This window comes from Oncorhynchus masou, chromosome 24 (genome assembly GCF_036934945.1).
Source record: "Oncorhynchus masou masou isolate Uvic2021 chromosome 24, UVic_Omas_1.1, whole genome shotgun sequence".
Classification (NCBI taxonomy): Eukaryota; Metazoa; Chordata; class Actinopteri; order Salmoniformes; family Salmonidae; genus Oncorhynchus; species Oncorhynchus masou.
In genome coordinates this window covers 34,509,327-34,535,282 of record NC_088235.1, presented here as the reverse complement: position 1 = coordinate 34,535,282, position 25,956 = coordinate 34,509,327, and the positions used below count along the sequence as shown (strand labels likewise).

General features: G+C 43.9%; 1 protein-coding gene across 1 annotated transcript in view; it reads right to left on the bottom strand.

Annotated features, from left to right (window-relative positions):
• Positions 1-25,956, bottom strand: part of LOC135512079 (RNA binding protein fox-1 homolog 3-like) — a 798,827-nt gene that overhangs the window by 559,297 nt on the left and 213,574 nt on the right. The gene's annotated exons all lie outside the window — the stretch shown is intronic.

The window sequence follows — 25,956 nt, the reverse complement described above, 5'->3', positions numbered from 1 at the left end:
GGCAGTAAGCCTACATTGAGACCCAACCACTGGACACTAATAAATGGATAACTTTAATAACATTACATATCTTACATACTCATATCACATGTATATACTGTATTTTATATAATCTACCGCACCTTGCCTATGCTGCTCGGCCATCGCTCATCCATATACTTACATGTGTATATTATCATTCACCCCTTTAGATTTGTGTGTATTAGGTAGTTGTTGGGGAGTTGTTAGATTTCTTGTTAGATTTATGTGTATTAGGTAGTTGTTGGGGAGTTGTTAGATTACTTGTTAGATTTGTGTGTATTAGGTAGTTGTTGGGGAATTGTTACTATATTACTTGTTAGATATTAATGCACTGTTGGAACTAGAAGCACAAGCATTTCACTACACTTGCATGAACTTCTCCTAACCATGTGTATGTGACCAATAAAATTAGATTTGATAGTGCACTACATCTCTCTGTCCCCTTCTCTATCTCACTCTCTCTCTCTCTCTCTCTCTTTTTTTTCTCCCTCTCTCGCTCCATCAATTCCAAGATGGTGTAGCAGTCAGATGTCTTTTGTCCTCGTCTTGTTGTCTTGTCGTGTCCCATGTAAAAATAGTTTTATATATTTTTCTTCTAATATCTTTTTTACATTTTTTTCTAAAACTCAACTTCAAAACAGTCTCCTGCAACCCCCCTCACCCAATGTGGTGCGGATCTGTTTTTTCTAAAGTATTATTCACCTCGAATCTGGAATCCCCCAACAGAAGCTAGCCAGCTCACTAGCTACTAGCTAGTAGTCAGCTAACCACTTCTAGCGGTCATCAGCCAACCTTTAGCTCAGAAAGCTCTCGCCAGTTTGTACAACGCGACTCAAACCAGAGCATACCGGACCTATTTTCTCTCCATATCCCCGGATTCCTACCGCAAGCTCTGGACATTTTCACCTGGATCTTCGCAGCTAGCTAGCTGCTATCTGAGTACTAGCTAACGTCGGAGCGAGCACCAACTAGCCTGGAGATAGCCCATGCTAGGTCCTTTCTCCCGGCTAGCTAAAGAGGCCCATCAGCCACTCCTGGGCTACAATACCCAGACCGCTTCTACTGCCGGTATGGGTACGGAACCCCGCCGATCCTTCACGACTGGACTACGACGAAATCTGCTCGAGGGGGTACTCAACTGGCCTCTACATCACGCCGTCCCCTGAATGCCAAACCGTTAGCCACGGCCTGCTTGCTGCTAGCTGGCTAGATTATATTGAACTGTTAGCTGTATAGATCCATCGGCCAATTTCTTGGCCCACTACACCTATTTTGCAAATTGGACCCCTCTACTACTCGGAACACTACTAATCCATCACGACTGGTCTATAGACGTCACCGCACGCGGAGACCAAAACAGACTTTCCTCCATCGAGATGTCCCCCTATGGCCCTTCTGCTAGCTTGCTAGCCCCGGTCAGCGAGATTGCTAGCTCTGGTCTGCTAGCTTGCTAGCCCCGGCCTGCTAGCTGTGTGAATCGCTGTGTCTTTGTCCATTACTGTCCTGGTTCGTGATTATTGTCTTATTTCACAATAGAGCCTCTAGCCCTGCTCAATATGCCTTAACCTACAATTTAGTTCCACCTCCCACATATGCGGTGACATCACCTGGTTTAAACGTCTCTAGAGACAATATCTCTCTCATAATTACTCAATGCCTAGGTTTACCTCCAATGTACTCACATCCTTCCTTACCTCTGTCTGTACATTTTGCCTTGAATCCATTCTCTCATGCCCAGAAACCTGCTCCTTTTACTCTCTAATCTGAACGCACTAAAAGACCAGTCCTGATAGCCTTTAGCGGTACCCTCATCCTACTCCTCATCTGTTCATCTGGTGATGTAGAGGTTAATCCGGGCCCTGCAGTGCCTAGCTCCACTCATACTCCCCAGGTGCTCTCATTTGTTGACTTCTGTAACTGTAAAAGCCTTGGTTTCATGCATGTTAACATTAGAAGCCTCCTCCATAACTTTGTTTTATTCACTGTTTTAGCACACTCTGTCAACCCGGATGTCCAAGCTGTGTCTGAATCCTGGCTTAGCATGTCTACCAAAACCCCTAAAATGTCCAATCCTAACTATAAAACTTTCTAACAAGATATAACTGCAAAAGGGGGTGGTGTTGAAATCTATTGCAGAGATAGCCTGCAAAGTTCTGTCTTACTATCCAGGTCTGTACCCAAACAATTCGAACTTCTACTTTTAAAAATCCATCTTTCCAGAAACAAGTGTCTTACTGTTGCCTCTTGCTATAGACCACCCTCTGCCCCCAGCTGTGCCCTGGACACCATATGTGAATTGATTGCCCCATCAGAGCTCGTGCTGCTAGGTGACCTAAACTGTGACATGCTTAATGCCCCGGCCATTCTAGAATCTAAGCTTGATGCCCTCAATCTCACACAAATTATCAATGAACTCACCAGGTACAACCCCAAATCCGTAAACATGGGTACCCTCATAGATATCATACTAACCAATTTGCCCTCCAAATACACCTCTGCTGTTTTCAACCAAGATCTCAGCGATCACTGCCTCATTGCCTGCATCCGAAATGGGTCTGCGGTCAAATGACTACCCCTCGTCACTGTCAAACACTCCCAAAAACACTTCAGCGAGCAGGCCTTTCTATTCGACCTGGCCCGGGTATCCTGGAAGGATATTGACCTCATCCCGTCAGAAGAGGATGCCTGGTTATTCTTTAAAATAGCCTTCCTCACCATCTTAAATAAGCATGCCCCATTCAAAAAATATAGGACATGGAACAGATATAGCCCTTGGTCCTTTCCAGACCTGACTGCCCTTGACCAGCACAAAAACATACTGTGGCGTTCTGCATTAGCATCGAACAGTCCCCATGATATGCAACTTTTCAGGGAAATTATGAACAAATATACACAGGCAGTTAGGAAAGCTAAGGCTAGCTTTTTCAAGCAGAACTTTGAATCATGTAGCACAAACTCCAATAAGATCTGGGACACTGTAAAGTCCATGGAGAATAAGAGCACCTCCTCCCAGCTGCCCACTGCACTAAGGCTATGAAACACTGTCACCACCGATAAATCCACAATAATTCAGAATTTCAATAAGCACTTTTCTACGGCTGGCCATGATTTCCACCTGGCTACCCCTACCCCGGTCAACAGCCCTGCACTCTCCACAGCAAGTCATCCAAACCTCCCCCACTTCTCCTTCACCCAAATCCAGCTGATGTTCTGAAAGAGCTGCAAAATCTGGACCCCAACAAATCAGTCTGGACCCTCTCTTTCTAAAATTATCTGCAGAAATTATTGCAACCCCTATTACTAGCCTGTTCAACCTTAACTTCGTATCATCTGAGATTCCCATAGATAGGAAAGCTGCCGCGGTCATCTCCCTCTTCAAAGGGGGAGACACTCTAGACCAAAACTGCGACAGACCTATATCTATTCTACCCTGGCTTTCTAAGGTCTTCGAAAGCCAAGTTAAAAAAACAGACTACCAACCATTTCGAATCCTACAGTACCTTCTCCGCTATGCAATCTGGTTTCAGAGCTGGTCATGGGTGCACCTCAGCCACGCTTAAGGTCCGAAACGATATCATAACCGCCATCGATAAGAGACATTACTGTGCAGCCCTATTCATCGACCTGGCTAAGGCCTTCGACTCCGTCAATCAAAACATTCTTATTAGCAGACTCAACAGCCTTGGTTTCTCAAATGATTGCCTAGCCTGGTTCACCAACTACTTCTCTGATAGAGTTCAGTGTGTCAAATCGGTGGGCCTGTTGTCCAGATCTCTGGCAGTCTCTATGGGGGTGTCACAGGGTTCAATTCTCTGGCAGACTCTCTTCTCTGTATATATCAACTGTGTTAACTAACCTCCAGATGAGCTTCAATGCCATACAACTACTCTGGACGGTTCTGACTTAGAATATGTGGACAACTACAAATACCTAGGTGTCTGGCTAGACTGTAAACTCTCCCTCCAGAATCTCATTAAACATATCCAATCCAAAATTAAATCTAGAATCAGCTTCTTAATTCGCAACAAAGCATCCTTTACTCATGCTGCCAAACATACCCTCATAAAACTGACCATCCTACCGATCCTCGACTTCGTCGATATCATTTACAAAATAGCCTCCGACACTCTACTCAACAAATTGGATGCAGTCGATATACTAGCCCCATATACTACCCACCACTGCGACCTGTATGCTCTCGTTGGCTGGCCCTCGTTTCATAATTGTCGCCAAACCCACTGGCTCCATGTCATCTACAAATCTCTGCTAGGTAAAGCCCCACCTTATCTCAGCTCACTGGTCACCATAGCAGCACCCACCCGTAGAACGTGCTCCAGCAGGTATATCTCACAGGTATATCTCACTGAGTCTTACCTCCCTCACTAGCTTTAAGCACCAGCTGTCAGAGCAGCTCACAGATCACTGCACCTGTACATAGCTCATCTGTAAATAGTCCATCCAATCTACCTCATCCCCATAATGTATTTATTTATTTATCTTGTTCCTTTGCACCCCAGTATCTCATCTTGCACATTTATCTTCTGCACATTCTACCATTCCAGTGTTTAATTGCTATAATGTAATTACATCGCCACCATGGCCTATTTATTGCCTTACCTCTCTTATCCTACCTCATTTGCACATGCTGTATACAGATTTTTTCCCACTGTATTATTGATTGTATATTTTTTTATTCCATGTGTAACTATGTGTTGTTGTATGTGTCGAACTGCTTTGCTTAATCTTGGCCAGGTCGCAGTTGCAAACGAGAACTTGCCCTCAACTAGTGGATTATTACCTTAGTTTCACAGCAGTCAAGTAAACATTAGTTACTGTTGAGGCTGTGTCAAAATCAGGTACACTAGTTGCCTGAAAGTTCTGTTTATTTTGTAGATGTGAGATTGGTTGAGAATCAATTGGCGTCCCATTGTGTGAATATAAAAAAGTATATGTGTCTCAACCACAGAGATCCTGTCAAATTACTCTAATATGTAATTCTATGGTCTCATCTCCCTCACCCTCCTCACCTCCAGACAAAAACTTCCAGAGCAGGGGAAGCAAAGCAGGACAGAAACAAAGAAGGACAGAAAAAGACTGTTAATGTGCTCCTTCAAATTGAAAATAAAATAATTCACCTCCGGTCTGATCGAGAATCCAATTCCCTCCAATCCACTGTGATTGGCATTGAGCTGTGTGTGTGTGTGTGTGTGTGTGTGTGTGTGTGTGTGTGTGTGTGTGTGTGTGTGTGTGTGTGTGTGTGTGAGTGACATTGAGCAGGGTAAACAAGGATGGATTGTTTGTCCGTTAGCCCCGTGTGGCGTGAAACCACCACTTAAATAGAAAGTGACAGATACCCACCACCTTTTTCGTTCACTCCCTCTCTCCCTCTTTATTTGTCCATCCTTCATTCTGTCTCTTTCCTGATTCTTTCTCTTTCCCCAATTCTTCTGTCTTGTTCTCTCTTTCTTTGTCCCTCCTTTACTCATTATTTAGCTTTTTATCTCTAATAATAATAGAAATAATAATAATAGTAATAATACATGGGACTTATATAGCACTTTGTCCCCCTTCCTTGCTACTTCTTGCTCTCTACCACTGCCTCTCTGTCACTGTCTCTCTGTCTCTCTCTGTCACTGTCTCTCTGTCTCTCTGTGCCACTGTCTTTCTGTCTCTCTCTGTCACTGTCTCTCTGTCTCTCTGTGCCACTGTCTCTCTGTCTCTCTCTGTCACTGCATCTCTGTCTCTCTCTGTCACTGCCTCTGTCTCTCTCTGTCACTGCCTCTCTGTCTCTCTCTGTCACTGCCTCTGTCTCTCTCTGTCACTGTCTCTCTCTGTCACTGTCTCTCTGTCTCTCTGTGCCACTGTCTCTCTGTCTCTCTCTGTCACTGCATCTCTGTCTCTCTCTGTCACTGCCTCTCTGTCTCTCTCTGTCACTGCCTCTGTCTCTCTCTGTCACTGCCTCTCTGTCTCTGTCTCTCTGTCTCTCTGTGCCACTGTCTTTCTGTCTCTCTCTGTCACTGTCTCTCTGTCTCTCTGTGCCACTGTCTCTCTGTCTCTCTGTGCCACTGTCTCTCTGTCTCTCTCTGTCACTGCATCTCTGTCTCTCTCTGTCACTGCCTCTGTCTCTCTCTGTCACTGCCTCTCTGTCTCTCTCTGTCACTGCCACTCTGTCTCTGTCACTGTCTCTGTCTCTCTCTGCCACTGTCTCTCTGTCACTGTCTCTCTGTATCTCTGTCACTGTCTCTGTCTCGCTACCCTCAGTTTCTTTTTTATGTCATTCCAGCTTTCTATCTTTCTCTCACTCTGTCAATTACCATTATTTTTACCATTATTTTCCCTCCATCTCTTTAAAGAATTATCATCATCACCTCTTTCTCTCTCTCTCTCTATATATATATATATACACTGCTCAAAAAATAAAGGGACCACTAAAATAACACATCCTAGATCTGAATGAATTAAATATTCTTATTAACTACTTTTTTCTTTACATACTTGAATGTGCTGACAACAAAATCACACAAAAATATCAATGGAAATCAAATTTATCAACCCATGGAGGTCTGGATTTGGAGTCACACAAAATTAAAGTGGAAAACCACACTACAGGCTGATCCAACTTTAATGTAATGTCCTTAAAACAAGTCAAAATGAGGCTCAGTAGTGTGTGTGGCCTCCACGTGCCTGTATGATCTCCCTACAACGCCTGGGCATTCTCCTGATGAGGTGGCGGATGGTCTCCTGAGGGATCTCCTCCCAGACCTGGACAAAAGCATTCGCCTGGACAGTCTGTGATGCAACATGGCGTTGGTGGATGGAGCGAGACATGATGTCCCAGATGTGCTCAATTGGATTCAGGTCTGGGGAAGGGGCAGTTGCCCTCTTACGGCCTCCTCCATGTCTCCTGATGTACTGGCCTGTCTCCTGGTAGCGCCTCCGTGCTCTGGACACTATGCTGACAGACACAGCAAACCTTCTTGCCACAGCTCACATTGATGTGCCATCCTGGATGAGCTGCACTACCTGAGCCATTTGTGTGGGTTGTAGACTCCGTCTCATGCTACCACTAGAGTGAAAGCAACTCCAGCATTCAAAAGTGACCAAAACATCAGCCAGGAAGCATAGGAACCGAGAAGTGGTCTGTGGTCACCACCTGCAGAACCACTCCTTTATTGGGGGGGGTCTTGCTAATTGCCTATAATTTCCACCTGTTGTCTATTCCATTTTCACAACAGCATGTGAAATTTATTGTCAATCAGTGTTGCTTCCTAAGTGGACAGTTTAATTTCACACAAGTGTGATTGACTTGGAGTTACATTGTGTTATTTAACCTCTTGAAACTCCCCATCCCGGATCCGGGATTGTGACTAAGCCTCAGGCTCATTAGCATAACGCAACGTTAACGATTTCTGAAAATCGCAAATAAAATTAAAATAATGCGTTTGCTCTCAAGCTTAGCCTTTTCTTAACAACACTGTCATCTCAGATTTTCAAAATATGCTTTTGAACCATAGAAATTGACTAATTTGTGTAAGAGTATGCAAAGCTAGCATAGCATTTTGTGTAGCATGTAGCACGCAACATTTTCACAAAAGCCAGATAAACCAAATAAATAAATATACATATATATACATATATACATATATATATACATATACATATACATATATATATATATATATTGTAACGCCGTTCTTCGTTTGTCGCAAGAAAGTCGGACCGAAATGCAGCGTGGTGGTTACTCATGTTTTTAATGAATGAATCGCGGTACATGAAATAACTGATACAAAATACAAAACAACAAAACGGAACGTGAAACCTAATTACAGCCTATCTGGTGAAACTACACAGAGACAGGAACAATCACCCACGAAATACACAGTGAAACCCAGGCTACCTAAATACGGTTCCCCATCAGAGACAACAAGAATCACCTGACTCTGATTGAGAACCGCCTCAGGCAGCCAAACCTAAACTAAACACACCCCTAATCAACCACAATCCCAATGCCTACAAAAAAAAACAATACGACAACACAATAACATAAACCCATGTCACACCCTGGCCTGGCCAACTAATTAACTAAAACACAAAATACTAAGACCAAGGCGTGACAGAACCGCCCCCCTAAGGTGCGGACTACCGGATGCACCTCAAAACCATAGGGAGGGTCCGGGTGGGCATCTGTCCATGGTGGCGGTTCCGGCTCGGGACGTGGACCCCACTCCATAAATGTCATAGTTCCTCCCCTTCGCGTCCTGGGATAATCCACCCTCGCCGCCAACTATGGCCTAATAGTCCTCACCCAGAACCCCACTGAACTCAGGAGTAGCTCGTGACTGAGGGGCAGCTCCGGACTGAGGGGCAGCTCGGGACTGAAGCAGCTCGGGACTGAGGGGAAGCTCGGGATTGAGGGGAAGCTCAGGACTGAGGGGCAGCCCAGCACTGAGAGGAAGCCCAGCCAGGCAGTTGAATCCGGCAGATCCTGGCTGGCTGGCAGTTCTGGCAGATCCTGGCTGACTGGCGGATCTGGAAGAGTCTGGTTGTCTAGCAGATCTGGAAGAGTCTGGTTGACTAGCAGATCTGGAAGAGTCTGGTTGACTAGCAGATCTGGAAGATCCTGGCCGACTGGCGGATCTGGAAGAGTCTGGTTGACTAGCAGATCTGGAAGAGTCTGGTTGACTAGCAGATCTGGAAGAGTCTGGTTGACTAGCAGATCTGGAAGATTCTGGTTGACTGGCAGATCTGGAAGAGTCTGGTTGACTGGCAGATCTGGAAGAGTCTGGTTGACTGGCAGATCTGGAAGAGTCTGGCTGACTGGCAGATCTGGAAGAGTCTGGAAGAGTCTGGCAGATCTGGAAGAGTCTGGCTGACTGGCAGATCTGGAAGAGTCTGGCTGACTGGCGGATCTGCAAGAGTCTGGCTGACTGGCGGATCTGGAAGAGTCTGGCTGACTGGCGGATCTGGAAGAGTCTGGCTGACTGGCAGATCTGGAAGAGTCTGGCTGACTGGCGGATCTGGAAGAGTCTGGCTGACTGGCAGATCTGGAAGAGTCTGGCTGACTGGCAGATCTGGAAGAGTCTGGCTGACTGGCAGATCTGGAAGAGTCTGGCTGACTGGCAGATCTGGAAGAGTCTGGCTGACTGGCAGATCTGGAAGAGTCTGGCTGACTGGTAGATCTGGAAGAGTCTGGCTGACTGGCAGATCTGGAAAAGTCTGGCTGACTGGCAGATCTGGAAGAGTCTGGCTGACTGGCAGATCTGGAAGAGTCTGGCTGACTGGCAGATCTGGAAGAGTCTGGCTGACTGGCAGTTCTGGAAGAGTCTGGCTGACTAGCAACTCCATGCAGACTGGCAGCTCTAGCTGTTCCATGCAGGCAGGAGGGTCCGGCAGCGCTGTAGAGGAGGAAGGCTCTAGAAGCGCTGAACAGGCGGGAGACTCCGGTAGCGCAGGAGAGGAGAAAGGCTCTGATAGCGCTGAACAGACAGGAGACTCCAGCAGCGCTGTAGAGGAGGAAGGCTATAGAAGTGCTGAACAGGCGGGAGGCTCCGGCAGCGCAGGAGAGGAGAAAGGCTCCGACAGCGCAGGAGATGAGAAGCGCACTGTAGGCCTGATGCGTGGTGCTGGCACTGGTGGTATTGGGCCGAGGACACGCACAGGAAGCCTGGTGCAGGGAGCTGCTACCGGATGGCTGGGGTGTGGAGGTGGTACTGGATAGACCGGACCGTGCAGGCGCACTGGAGCTCTTGAGCACCGAGCCTGCCCAACCTTACCCGGTTGAATACTCTCGGTCGCCCTGCCAGTGCAACGAGGTGGAATAGCCCGCACTTGGCTATGTAGGCAAACCGGAGACACCGAGCGCAAGGCTGGTGCCATGTAAGCCGGCCCAAGGAGACTCACTGGGGACCAGATGCGTAGAGCCAGCTTCATGGCATTTGGCTCGACGCTCAATCTAGCCCGGCCGATACGCGGAGCTGAAATATACCGCACCGGGCTATGCACCCGCACTGGGGACACCGTGCGCACCACTGCATAACACGGTGCCTGCCCGGTCTCTCTAGCCCCCCGGTAAGCACAGGGAGTTTGCGCAGGTCTCCTACCTGGCGTAGCCATACTCCCTGTAAACCCCCCCCCCCCCAATACATTTTTGGGGCTGATTCCCGGGCTTTCCTCTGCGCCGTCGTGATTGCCTCTCCAACTCCATTCTCCTATAGCCCTCTTCGCACTGCTCCAGCGAATCCCAGGCGGGCTCCGGCACTCTCTCTGGGTCGACCGCCCACCTGTCTATTTCCTCCCACGTCGTATACTCCATACTTCTACTGTCCATAACGTCCTCCCTTCGCTGCTCTTGCTGTCGCTGCCTGTTACCACGCCGCTCGTTCCGTGTGTGGTGGGTGATTCTGCAACGGCGTTCTTTGTTTGTCGCAAGAAAGTCGGACCGAAATGCAGCGTGGTGGTTACTCATGTTTTTAATGAATGAATCGCGGTACATGAAATAACTGATACAAAATACAAAACAACAAAACGGAACGTGAAACCTAATTACAGCCTATCTGGTGAAACTACACAGAGACAGGAACAATCACCCACGAAATACACAGTGAAACCCAGGCTACCTAAATACGGTTCCCCATCAGAGACAACAAGAATCACCTGACTCTGATTGAGAACCACCTCAGGCAGCCAAACCTAAACTAAACACACCCCTAATCAACCACAATCCCAATGCCTACAAAAAAACCAATACAACAACACAATAACATAAACCCATGTCACACCCTGGCCTGACCAACTAATTAACTAAAACACAAAATACTAAGACCAAGGCGTGACATATATATATATATATATATATATATATTTGTCCTTCATTCACTCTCTTTCCTGTTCTTTGGCTCTCCCTCTGATTCTGTAGAAATTCAAAGGAATTAAAATGTCTCTTATCTGGCCAATGTGTCCGCATTGTGTGCAGATGTACCTGTATGCAAATTATTTGACAGATATGTATTTTAAATAATATTTATTAATTTATTTTAAGACACATAATTATGCCATACGTCAGTGGTGCAACTTGTCAATTATTTTGTAGGCGTTTATAATTATAATTTAAATGGTTTCACTCTCCAGATCTGTATACACTTGTAAAATATCCAGACACAATGCATGCCTGAGGTGGTCAGGAAGATCTGATCACAATCAGATCACAATGCATCTTTTATTCATCTACACCTGTCTAAAAATGTGGGAACAATCATAATGTGGACAAGATCAGGACAAGGGACACATGTTAGCACCAGGTATAAACGGGGCTAGAAAGAGAGAGAGAGAGAGAGCTCGATGAAAAAGAGAAATGATGGCAATTGACAGAGTGAGAGAAAGATAGTGAGTTGGAATGACATGAAAAAGAAACAGAGGAGAGAAAGACACAGAGAGACACAAACATAGAGGTCTAATGATCCGTCAATGGGTGCCAGCCTGCCTCCGCTCAGGTGTGTGTGTTGATTTATTTTTATTTAACTAGGCAAGTCAGTTAAAAACAAATTCTTATTTTCAATGACAGCCTATGAATAGTGGGTTAACTGCCTGTTCAGGGGCAGAGCAACAGATTTGTACCTTGTCAGCTTGGGGATTTGAACTTGCAACCTTCCGGCAACCTTCTGGTTGTAAGTCCAGCACTCTAACCACTAGGCTACCCTGCCGCCCAAGGTGGACTGTGTGTCAGACCGTGGTGTGTTTCATGCCGTGGTCTGTGTGTGTATATGTAAAGTACTGACTCTTTGCTTTTCCACAAGAATATGGGCAACAGCACGTCATTACATCAAGCCTTTCACTCTGACACACACACGCTATGTTCAGAAATGCAGCCCTGTGAAAACAAGAGTTGCTAAGTTGTTGTTATGCATGGGGACACCACACATGGCCGGCTGTATCACATTGTCCAGTTTACAATACCATTTTACAGTAAAGTACTGTATTATCTGTTTTGCTGTATATTTACAGCAGAATACTGTGAATTATGGTGCATTGTGGGAAAATGTTGTGGGCAGCGAAACAATTTCTGATCATTAACATATTTTAAGGTGTGCCTTGTAAGAGGCTATGTTTGCTGCACCCATTAGTGAGAATTCAGTACCAATTTATGTGAGATGTGGAAGTAGTTACCTAACAATTAAATGTACCAGGGTAAGTCGCTCTGGATAAGAGCGTCTGCTAAATGACTTAAATGTAAATGTAAATGAACAGATCAGACTGGCATTCTAAAACCTTTTATGGTTAACCTGCTCAATGGGATTGAGATTTGGGCTCTTCGCAGGCCATGGCAGAACACTGGCATTCCTGTCTCAGAGAAAATCATGCACAGAACCAGCAGTATGGCTGGTGGCATTGTCATGCTGGAGGGTCATGTCAGGATGAGCCTGCAGGAAGGGTACCACATGAGGGAGGAGGATGTCTTCTCTGTAATGCACAGTGTTGAGATTGCCTGGAATGACAACAAGCTCAGTCCAATGATGCTGTGACACACCGCCATGACAGATCAGATCCCAATCTGTCCCGGTGTAACGCTCATTTCTTTGACGATGAACGCGAATCTGACCATCACCCCTGGTGAAACAGAACCGCGACTCGTCAGTGAAGAGCACTTTTTTCTAGTCCTGTCTGGTCCAGCGACGGTGGATTTTTGCCCATAGGCGACGTTGTTGCCTGGTGAGGACCTGCCTTACAACAGGCCTACAAGCCCTCAGTCCAGCCTTTCTCAGCCTATTGAGGACAGTCTGAGCACTGATGGAGGGATTGTGCGTTGCTGGTGTAACTCGGGCAGTTGTTGTTGCCATCCTGTACCTGTGATGTTCGGATGTACCGATCCTGTGCAGGTGCTGTTACACGTGGTCTGCCACTGCGAGGACGATCAGCTGTCCGTCCTGTCTCCCTGTAGCGCTGTCTTAAGCATCTCAAAGTACGGACAATGCAATTTATTTCCCTGGCCACATCTGCGGTCCTCATGCCTCCTTGCAGCATGCCTAAGGCACGTTCACGCAGATGAGCAGGGACCCTGGGCATCTTTCTTTTGGTGTTTTTCAGAGTCTCTTTAGTGTCCTAAGTCTTCATAACTGTGACCTTAATTGCCTACCGTCTGTAAGCTGTTAGTGTCTAAATGACTGTTCCACAGGTGCAAGTTTATTCATTGTTTATGGTTCATTGAACAAGCATGGAAACAGTGTTTAAACCCTTATTTTGATTTTTACAAATTATCTTTGAAAGACAGGGTTCTGAAAAGGGACGTTTCTTTATTTTGCTGAGTTTATTTGATTCGTGCCTTGTACATGGCTATATTTGTTGGACCTGTTAGTTAGAATGCTGTACCAATTGAACTGATATGTGGTAGTTAAGCCCTAACAATTGAATGTATACATGTATAGGGAACAGATCAGAGTCATAGTGGGTCTTAAACCTGTAATAGTTTAATATTAAGCTGTGACCTTTTGATCTGTTTTGCCCTGTAATGTTTAGGCCTAGAAGTGCAAGTGATAAAAACACAAAATGTAATAAATATGGTGTAAAAAAATACAAGCACGTAACAACCAACCTGCTTGCACTAATCCAATGTTATTACTAGAAAATGTCAACATGATTACAGACTTCAATTACTCTCAATAAGCAATTTAAAAGTATTGTATGATCATCGATCATCACTGGGCATTTATAACTATTATACAGTATACATGTTAAAATATATGTGAAAGACCAATGTAATGCACTACAACAACATTCCCAGTGATGGTTTCGGAAACAATTGACTTGTGATTAATGTTATATGCGTTTTTCTAATCAACCTTAGATGAATGCACTGACTAAGTTGACTAAAGTGTCTGCTAAATAACCAAAATGTAAATGTTAAAATAAAACTTTGCAAAGCACACTGCTGGGTATTATTCTAATGAGCTCCACCCTCAAACTATTTGTATTTTGATAAAGTTTAGCCTTGTTTGGGGGTGGAGCTCAATAGAACAATACCCAGCAGTGCACTTTGCAGGTGTTCATTTTTATGTTTACATTTTAGTAGACCCTCTTATCCAGAATGACTTACAGTCAGTGTATTAAACTAAGGTATACAAGAATATAGCAAGTAAAAATATTGTGTTACTGTTACCGAGAATGTTTGGCGGGCTACTTGTAAGTACACATTTGTAATTGAAAATTCAAAATGCATCAGATATTTTTTATTAAACTGTTACAAAATAGGCTACATTAATTGTAGTTCAGGCCAGTGAAATACAATTTACAAAATAGGTATTGAACATATTGAAATACGTATCAAAAACTGCCATTGTTTGCACTAGCTGCCTGCAAATCTGCAACAGTTTTCTAACCACTGTACTTGCAGTAATTCACTATAAATTCTAGAAATACAGTATGTTACCATAATCAGGTGTTCCAGTAATATACTGTACATTTCTGTTACAGTACAAGTTCTGTACATCTAGAGTAATTTACTGGCTTCTGTGTTGCTAGTAATATACTGTAAATATATATATATTATTATTTCACTTTTATTTAATCAGGTAGGCTAGTTGAGAACAAGTTCCCATTTGCAACTGCGACCTGGCCAAGATAAAGCATAGCAATTCGACACATACAACAACACAGAGTTACACATGGAATAAACAAAAATAATACAGTAGAACAAAAGAAAACAAAAAGTCTATATACAGTGAGTGCAAATGAGGCAATAGAAGGTAGTTAAGGCAATAAATAGGCCATGGTGACGAAGTAATATAGCACAATATAGCAATTAAACACTGGAATGGTAGTTGTGCAGACGATGAATGTGCAAGATGAGATACTGGGGTGCAAAGGAGCAAGATAAATAAATACTGTATGGGGATGAGGTAGGTAGATATGGGCTGTTTACAGATGGACTCTCTGTATTTTTTTCTAGCCACAGTTACATAAAGCCCAGGTCTGTGGAGTGTATGTTAAAGTGGTCCTATGGACAGATACTGCAATCCCCCCTGTGGAGCTTTGCAGCTCCTTCAGGGTTAACTTTGGTATCTTTGTTGCCTCTCTGATTAATTCCTTGCATGATCCGTGAGTTTTGCTGGACAGCCCTCTCTTGGCAGGTTTGTTATGGTGCCATATTCTTTCAATTGTTTAAATAATGGATTTAATGGTGCTCTGTGGGATGTTCAAAGTTTCTGATATTTTTATATAACCCAACCCTGATCTGTACTTCTCCACAACTTTGTCCCTGACCTGTTTGTAGAGCTCCTTGGTCTTCATGGTGCCGCTTGCTTGGTGGTTCCCCTTGCTTTGTGGTGTTGCAGACTCTGGGGCCTTTCAGAACAGGTGTATATATACTGAGATCATGTGACAGATCATGTGACACTTAGATTGCACACAGGCGAACTTTATTTAACTAATTATGTGACTTCTGAAGGTAATTGGTTGCACCAGATCTTATTTAGAGGCTTCATAGCAAAGGGGGTGAATACATATGCACATACCACTTTTAAGTTTTAATTTATTTACATTTTATTAAACAAGTTATTTTGGACTATTTTGTGTATGTCCATTCCATGAAATCCAAATAAAAATCCATTTCAATTACAGGTTGTAATGCAACAAAATAGGAAAAATTTACAAGCGGGATGAATACTTTTGCATTGCACTGCACTACTAGGCTATAGCTTACAAATCATTTGAGCCATGTAAGAGATGGCCCAGCAACCCCAGCTGCTCATGGAGTGACTGAGTGCGAGATAGGTTGAGTAGATGGTCAGCCCTACATGTGCAGATACCATTGTTTGCTCTCTGCTGATCTCTCCGCTCTGCCATCAGAGGCATGGGAATCAGGCTAGGTTGCACAAACAAACAGACACTCACACACCTCTCTCAGGACAGGTATCAGTGTGAGTAGAGTGCTGAGTTGAGGTCAGGCATTGCACTGGTCAGCTATAATCACACAGACATCAGGCAGGACCCCGTGATGATGAGGGCAGTAGCAGTTTGACAGATAGCTTCAGGAGCACTGCCGCCGTTGCTGCTGTGGTGGAGGTATACAGCAGAGTGGAGGAGAGGAGGTGGGGGGCAGTTGGAGACAACAATGTTGCATTCTAAGGGGAAGAAGAGGACAGAGAGCGGGGGAGAGAGATAGAATGTGGTACTTGAGAAAAAAATCTGTATATCAGCAACACACTCCTCTGTCCTTTCACCTTCTCTATCACTCTCTCTCCCGCTTCTCTCCACCTTCCCTCTCTCCCTCTCCCTCTTCTCATTCCTCACATTTCTCTCCCTCTCCTCATTTCTCATATCCATCTCTTTCTCCCTCTCCTCATTCCTCATATCTCGCTCTCTCTCCCTCTCCTCATTCCTCAAATCTCTCTCTCCCTCTCCTAATTCTTCATATTTCTCTCTCTCTCTCTCCTAATTCTTCAAATCTCTCTCTCCCTCTCCTCATTCCTCATATCTCTCTCTCCCTCTCCTCATTCCTCATATATCTCTCTCTCCCTCTCCTAATTCCTCATATCTCTCTCTCCCTCTCCTCATTCCTCATATATCTCTCTCTCCCTCTCCTCATTCTTCATATCTCTCTCCCTCTCTCCTTTTCTTCTGCTGAAATCACTCATTCTATTTCCTCTCCCCTCCCCAGGTCAGCGGCTCCTAAATCACCCGGTACAAATAATACAACAACAACACAACACATTCATCTCCCCAATTGGCCAATGTCACAATTCTATTGTATTCCTTCCCCCTTGACTCCATTTCAGTTGTGCTCGGGGAGCAGGGTCACTCCACTATCAACCTACCACTAGCAACCACAGAGGGTGAGCGTCAAATTACACCCTACTCCCTACTTAGGGCCCATAGGGCTCTGGTAAATGTAGCGCATTATATAGGGAACAGGGTGCCATTTGTGATGCAGACAGAGGTTGTAGCAGCCTGCTATAGTGTGCCATGGCGGAGGCTGGGCCGGGAAAAGCTGGGAAATTGCTCTTGCATGGTAGCTTTAGCTGGAAATGTGCGTTGAGTGATTACCCTCTGGGTTGATCAGATACGGAGCACACCGGAGTCGCGGGTCTAGCAATTTAGCTGCGATTAGCATCGAAGCAGGTAGGTGGTCTGGGCCTCTTTAAAAGAGAAATCACATAGGCAGTGTTACCTAGAAAGACCCATCATCTACACACAGCCCATTGTAGTGGAGCCAGCAGTGTCTGTTAGTGGTGCTGCTGGGGTAAAGAATGGCTTCAGATGTGTAGGCGACTTGTGCGGGTTTGTGTGTGTGTGTGTGTGTATGTGTGTGTGTGTGTGTGTGTGTGTGTGTGTGTGTGTGTGTGTGTGTGTGTGTGTGTGTGTGTGTGTGTGTGTGTGTGTGTGTGTGTGTGTGTGTGTGTGTGTGTGTGTGTGTGCGTGTGACCAGTGGAGAGAGAGCCTAGTGGCCCTGCGGTCGTCCTTGTATGATTTGGTGTTTAAAGCCTCTATTTGCCTCCCTTTGCAGTCACTTTATTTTCCTGCAGGTAATCGCAGGATGACAAGGTAGCTGAGCCTCTGATTTAGTGTGCCACAGAGCCCAGAGGGAGAGAAATGGACAAGTGAACAAGAGAAATAAAGGGAGAAAGAGAGAGAAAAAAGAGAGAGTGGGGTGTGAGAGGAGTAGTATGTGGTAAATCTGGTGCAGGGACAGAGGAGGAGATTAGTTTTCTATTTGGGCATGCAAGGGCTGTAATATGGTATGGAGAAGAGATAGGAACATACACACACACATGCCGGGGCAAAGTGCATGATGACAAAATGTATGGAAAATGAAGTAAAATGAGGACTCAAATAAAGGGACACAGAGTAGTGTGGACCGTGCAGAACACTTGGCTCACACTGTCCCTGATTGCAGTTTATTGGATTAGTCTTCACACCTTCCTCATCCTGAGCTGACCACACACACACACACACGCACACGCACGGACGCACGCACGCACACACACACACACACACACACACACACACACACACACACACACACACACACACACACACACACACACACACACACACACACACACACACACACACACACAAACCCGCACAAGTCGCCTACACATCTGAAGACATTCTTGCTGTACTGAAAACAATAATGCTTCTCCCACTACTATACTGTACCAGCCACCTACACTGGCCCCTGCATGTGTGTGTGTGCATAGAGATCATAGAGATTATCAATACAATGTCACAAAACTATACTGGACGAGTATCAGTGGTTTATGTAAAAAAAAAAATCTATGTGGGCTCCTCCTGTCAAGCAGCAGAAGGACTCATTTGCTGATGTACTGTTAGCTGATAATGTCTACTTTGCAAGGCCAGTAGAAACGTTGTACAGTTGGCTAAACTTAGTGGTAAGTAGACCTAATGTACTTTATCTCCAACCAACGTAAGCCGGCCTAGTGAAGTCAGGTATCATTATCCCGTTTTCAACGTTGTTTTTAAGCGTTTAACGACGGTTGCTGCTGACAGACATGACAGACTTCATTTATTGATGGACCACATCAAATTGGCTAGCGACACTCTTAGAAAAAATAGTTCCAAAAGGGCTAGTGTTCTACCAAGAACCGTTTTGATCTGAAGATCCCTTTTTGGAACACAAGGGTCCTTTGTAAGGCAAACGATTCTACCTGGAACCTTTAACATCATAAGAACTGTTTTTGGAAGAAAAAGTTATTTGATGATTTTTTGAAAGGCAAGAAAGATTATTTGAAAGGCAAGAAGGGTTCAACATAGAAACACATATCACATTTCCCAGCATGTTCTATAGGAGGGTGGTTTTCAGAATTGTTGTATTTTTGCATGTACAGTGATTGGTTGATAAATGTTATGGTTCACCAAGATAAATAATTACAAATTCTAAATTAATCCGATCTGTAGGCAGTTGTACTTATTGCACCCGTTACTAGTTTAGATGATTCAGATTGTCTCAGTATTCAATCTCCCTTACCCTGTCAGTCATTCTGAATGCAGGTTGCAGGCGATAAACAATTCCACTTATCCTATCTCTGGCTGGATTCCAATGGGAATTAAACATCTCATTGCAAGCCAGCATAATGTGACTTGCAGGCGTGCTGTGGCCTGTAAGTTTCTCATCTCCACTGAAGTTAAGGTGTAGCTATGCCCTCAAAGAAAGGCCTTATGATATACAGTGCCTTTGGAAAGTATTCAGACCTTTGACATTTTTCACAGTTTGATACGTTACAGCCGTTTTCTGAAATGTATGAAATAGTTTTTCCCCCCTCATCAATCTACACGCAATACCCTGTAATGACAAGCAAAAACAGTTTTTTAGAGAAAATTAGCTAATTTATAAAAAATAAAAACTGAAATATAACATTTACAACATTATTCAGATGCTTAACTCAGTACTTTGTTGAAGCACCTTTGGCAGCAATTACAGCATTGACTCTTCTTGGGTATGACGCAACAAGCTTGGCACACCTGTATTTGGGGTGTTTCTCCCATTCTTCTCTGCAGATCCTCTCAAGCTCTGTCAGGTTGGATGGGGAGCGTTGCTGTGCAGCTATTTTCAGGTCTCTCCAGAGAGGTTAGATCGTATTCAAGTTTGGGCTCTGGCTGGGCAACTCAAGAACATTCAGAGACTTGTCCCGAAGCCACTCCTGCATTGTCTTGGCTGTGTGCTTAGGGTCAAGGTAAGCCTTCGCCTCAGTCTGAGGTCCTGAGTGCTCTGGAGCAGATTTTCATCAAGGATCTCTCTGTACATTGCTCTGTTCATCTTTGCCTCAAACCTGACGAGTCTCCCAGTCCCAGCCGCTGAAAAACATCCCCACAGCATGATTCTGCCACCACGCTTCACCGTTGGGATGGTGCCAGGTTTCCTCAAAACGTGATGCTTGGCATTCAGACCAAAGAGTTCAGTCGTGGTTTCACCAGACCAGAGAAATCTGGTTTATCATGGTCTGAGACTCTTTAGGTGCCTTTTGGCAAACCCCAAGCGGCCTGTCATGTGCCTTTTACGAGGAGTGGCATCCGCCAGGCCACTCTACCATAAAGGCCTGATTAGTGGAGTGCTGCAGAGACGGTTATCCTTCTGGAAGGTTCTTACATCTCCACAGAGGAACTCTAGAGCTCTGTCAGAGTGACCATCGGCGTCTTGGTCACCTCCCTGACCATGGCTCTTCTCCCCCGATTGCTCAGTTTGGCTGGGTGGCCGGCTCTAGGAAGAGTCTTGGTGGTTCCAAACGTCTGTCACTCCCTGATCTGTTTCACCTGTACCTGTGATTGCCTCCACCCCCTCCAGGTGTCTCTTATTTTCCTTATTGTATTTATCCCTGTGTTTCCTGTCTCTCTGTGCCAGTTGGTCTTGTATGTTTCCAAGTCAACCAGCGGTTTTCCCCATTCTCCTGCTTTTTGCATTTCTCCTTTTTCCTAGTCCTCCCGGTTTTGACCCTTTCCTGTTTCTGGACTTTGTACCCGCCTGCCTGACCATTCTGCCTGCCTTGACCACGAGCCTGTCTGCCACTCTGTACCTCCTGGACTCTGATCTGGTTTTGACCTTTTGCCTGTCCATGACCATTCTCTTGCCTACTCCTTTTGGATTAATCAACATTGTAAGACTCAGTAGACCCTACATAGGTAGAACTCTAGGTAGAAGCCTCTGCAAAGGGTTCAACCTAGGAATAAAACGTTTTCCCCTGTGGGGACAAACCGAAGAACCTGATATGATTTCAATTTGCACCTTTTCTAAGAGTTTAGATAACAGACCAGGTCAATATGGCTAGTTTACAAGCTACTGTTCAGGGGATAAACTAGATGGCTATATCAAAATATTGTTTGATTTGCCTGCCATCTATAGTGGTGATGACAGTAGTCCGGCTGACAACTTTACCAGGACGAGGACTTGCTAATGTCAAGCTGTTTCCAAAAGCCAAATCTCTGATGAAGCAAGCTAAATGACACGTGTTGTTTGCTTAACTAGCTACATGCCAAATGGATCTGGCTAACCCCACCTATCTGAAAAAAACATCATTCATTGATATTTACTGATTATGAAAAGCATGCAGTTCTCTTCAAGAGGTGATGATATTAAAACCAAATAGGTATAACACTTATTTAACAATCACTTGAAAACAGCACATAGTTGTCAATGGTGTGTGTGTTTGCGTCTCTGTGTGTCTGTGAGTGTCTGTGTGTGTGCCAACTACACTGGCCTTGGCCTCTACAGAATCTACAGAATCCAGACCCAGCCCATACTGTAGGATAATCTACAGAAACCAGAACCCAGCCCATACTGTAGGATAATCTACAGAATCCAGAACCCAGCCCATACTGTAGGATAATCTACAGAATCCAGAACCCAGCCCATACTGTAGGATAATCTACAGAATCCAGAACCCAGCCCATACTGTAGGATAATCTACAGAATCCAGAACCCAGCCCATACTGTAGGATAATCTACAGAATCCAGAACCCAGCCCATACTGTAGGATAATCTACAGAATCCAGAACCCAGCCCATACTGTAGGATAATCTACAGAATCCAGAACCCAGCCCATACTGTAGGATAATCTACAGAATCCAGAACCCAGCCCATACTGTAGGATAATCTACAGAATCCAGAACCCAGCCCATACTGTAGGATAATCTACAGAATCCAGAACCCAGCCCATACTGTAGGATAATCTACAGAATCCAGAACACAGCCCATTCTGTAGGATAATCTACAGAATCCAGAACCCAGCCCATACTGTAGGATAATCTACAGAATCCAGAACCCAGCCCATACTGTAGGATAATCTACAGAATCCAGAACCCAGCCCATACTGTAGGATAATCTACAGAATCCAGAACCCAGCCCATACTGTAGGATAATCTACAGAATCCAGAACCCAGCCCATACTGTAGGATAATCTACAGACAGTGGATTATGTTAAGTACAGTGAATGATGTTATTGTTCACATGGTAATCCTTGATCTGTGGAGTTCACAACAAATATAGCACTTGTTTTAGTCTGAAATAGGTTATTATAGTTTAAACTCTTCTCCAGAGAGAGGAGGAGGGATGATGCTCTCACACTCAGCCTCCCCTGGATTGAAACACTATCCATGGGATGGCTTTCACACATTTCCCTACCTCCATATGCATCTTGGGAATGTGCATCTTTAGATAAGTGATGCTTTCAATCAACAACAAAAATTCTCAACAGGCACATTTAAAAAAAAAGGTGGTTTAATTGTCCCTGGATGATCAATAGACTGCTCTTCCCTCTCCAAGCCTCCAGTTGGCATGACGGAAGATCTGTCAACTTCTAGTGAATCTTTGTTTCCATTTGAAGAAGTATCTACTTGTGATGTGCTAGATGCCCTGCTTAAGATTGAAGTAAAACAAATCAATTTGGGCTGATTTGCTTGATCCTTTATTGCTTCAGCTTTCTGCCTAATTGTAGAAACATTGACACGTATGTTTAACCTGACAATTATATATGATGCTATCCCTAGAGTCTGGAAAGCTGCCTATGAACTCCCTCTCTACATGCAGTTGAAGTCGAAGTTTACATACACTTTAGCCAAATACATTTAATCTGTATTTAATTGGATTTTCACAATTCCCACAATTTAATCCTAGTAAAAATCCCTGTCTTAGGTCATTTAGGATCACCACTTTATTTTAAGAATGTGAAATGTCAGAATAATAGTAGATATAATGATTTATTTCAGCTTTTATTTCTTTCATCACATTCCAAGTGGGTCAGATGTTTAAATACACTCAATTAGTATTTGGTAGCATTGCCTTGAAATTGTTTAACTTGGGTCAAATGTTTCGGATAGCCTTCCACAAGCTTCCCACAATAAGTTGGGTGGATTTTGGCCCATTCCTCCTGACAGAGCTGGTGTAACTGAGTCAGGTTTGTAGGCCTCCTTTCTCGCACATGCTCACAAATTTTCTATAGAATTCAGGTCAGCACTTTGTGATGGCCACTCCAATATCTCAACTTTGTTGTCCTTAAGCCATTTTGACACAACTTTGGAATTATGCTTGGGGTCATTGTCCATTTGGAAGACTCATTTGCAACCAAGCTGTAACTGATGTCTTGAGATGTTGCGTCAATATATACACCTAATTGTCCTACCTCGTGATGCTATCTATTTTGTGAAGTGAACCAGTCCCTCCTGCAGCAAAGCACCCCCACAACATAATGCTGCCACCCCCATGCTTCACGGTTGGGATGGTGATCTTCGGCTTGCAAGCATCCCCCTTTTTTCTCCAAACATAACGATGGTCATTATGGCCAAACAGTTCTATTTTTGTTTCATCAGACCAGAGGACATTTCTCCAAAAAGTACCATTTATATCCCCATGTGCAGTTGCAAACCGTAGACTGGCTTTTTTATGGCAGTTGTGGAGCAGTAGCTTCTTCCTTGCTGAGCGGCCTTTCAGGTTATGTCGATATAGGACTTGTTTTATTGTGGATATAGATACTTTTACCTGTTTCCTCCAGCATCTTCACAAGGTCCTTTACTGTTGTTCTGGGAATGATTTGCACTTTTCGCACCAAAGTACGTTCATCTCTAGGAGACAGAATGCGTCTCCTTCCTGAGTGTATGACGTCTGTGGTCCCATGGTGTTTATACTGGCGTACTATTGTTTGTACAGATGAACGTGGTACCTTCAGGCATTTGGAAATTTCTCCCAAGGATGAACCAGACATGTGGAGGTCTACCGTTTTTTTTACTGAGATATTGGCTCTTCTCTTGATTTTCCCATGATGTCAAGCAACGAGGCACTGAGTTTGAAGGTATGCCTTGAAATACATCCACAGGTACACCTCCAATTGACTCAAATTATGTCAATTAGCCTATCAGAAGCCATGACATAATTTTCTGGAATTTTCCAAGCTGTTTAAAGTCACAGTCAACTTAGTGTATGTAAACTTCTGACCCACTGGAATTGTGATACAGTGAATTATATGTGAAATAATCTGTCTGTAAACAATTGTTGGAAAAATGACTTGTGTCATGCACAAAGTAGATGTTCTTACCGACTTGCCAAAACTATAGTTTGTTAACAAGAAATTTGTGGAGTGGTAGAAAAATGAATTTTAATGACTCCAACCTTAGTGTATGTAAATTTCCGACTTCAAATGTTGGTGGTTACGCCTCTGACATTAATAATTATCTCCCAATCTCTAAACTGTCTTGCTTAGTGAGAATTAAATAATATTTCATCAAGTCTCGAGCTTAGATAATTTCTAGCTTCAAAACCTATTCTAAAACCTTGTTCACACTTTGATCTGACTCAAATCTTTTTTCCCCAATCGGATTTGAATCCGTTCTTTTTCCTGCAGTCTGAACAGCCACAGAGCACATGCAATCAGATATTTCAAGCCACATTTCAAACCACCTTCATAGGTGGTTTGAAATCAGATACAAATCTGATTCCTGGCCATGCGACTTGTGCCTGAATGGTCAAATCTGAATTATCTACCCTCAAGTAATTTGGCAAGTCTTGTTGCTTGCTTGCTACTCTGTTGACAGTTTGACAAGAACATGTAGCTAACTAGCTTGTTATTGTTTTACAAACAAATTCGTGAATTTGCTATAAAGCTAAACAGCTACCTAACGACAGTAGATAGTTGACTGTTGTGGCTTGCTAAAAATGACTCATTCTGACAGTTGGATCATCTTATCCTTTGTGCTATAAAAGTGTTGTCACCTTAGCTTGCTACATAACATCTGAGTGATAGGAAGCACGAGCACCACCACCAATAAGCCACACACCCGGTGTTACTATGACAACTCAGTCTGGTTTCAGGTCAGGTCATTGCAGTACATCTGCTGTTTCTTTTGTGGTAAATGACATTGTAAATTGCATTGACAAAAGGCAGCATTGTGTTGCCCTTTTCATAGACCTGTCGAAGACCTTCAACACTGTTGACCATTTATTATTCATTCGTACAATATCTAAAATTGTCCAGGGTCAGGCAGTCTGCATTTGGTTTGAAAACTACCTGACACACAGGACACAATATGTTTCTTAACTGGGCGGCAGGTAGCCTAGCGGATGGGCGTTGGGCCAGAAAAATCTGTCAATGTGTCCTTGAGCAAGGCACTTCACCCTAATTTGCTCCAGGTGTGCTGTACTACTATGGCTGACCTTGTGAAACAACACATTTTACTGCACCTATCTGGTGTACATGACAAAAGAAAATCCCCTTTTTTTGTTGTTGATGGTGTCAGCTTTCCTTGATATTACTAAGGGTGTCCCACAGGGGCCTAATTTGGGCCCTGTAATTTTTACTGTCTATATCAACAAAAATGTTTTGTCTGTAGAAAATTGTATGCAGATGAAATGCTGCCCCTTTCGTTGACAAGGCTCTTTCAGAACTATAATCAGGCTTTTCTGCTTTGCAGAGAGCACTTGTTGAACTGAAATTGGTACTTAATGTATGTCAATCTAAGTATATTTTATTTTCCAAAAAGCTTAAAAACGTTTTTAATGATTTATGCATTTGTGCATTGGATCGTGCCCACATTGATCATGTTACCACTTATAAATATCTCGGTATCTTTCACAAAGCAAGCTGATGAGTTAATTAAGAAGTTAAGAATTCAAATGGGCTGCCTTTATAGGAATACGGCATGCCTTTTATTAAATAGCAGAAAACCAATTATTCAGTCGAATGTCATACCGGTCACACCGGTTATAGATTAAGGTGATATTGTTTATATTAATGAAGCTGCCATTGTATTGAAGGTTCAGTACACATCAGTGCTTTTTGTAGCAGAAAGTAGGCTGGCCCATACATGCAAATCCATGCACAACACTCTTTTTGTTTATCAGACTCATGTCTAATAAAGTGCAGAGATATTCCCAAGCAGTGTCACAAATTAGATTTAAAAAATATATATATATATCTTGATTATCTTTTTGGTTTTGGCATC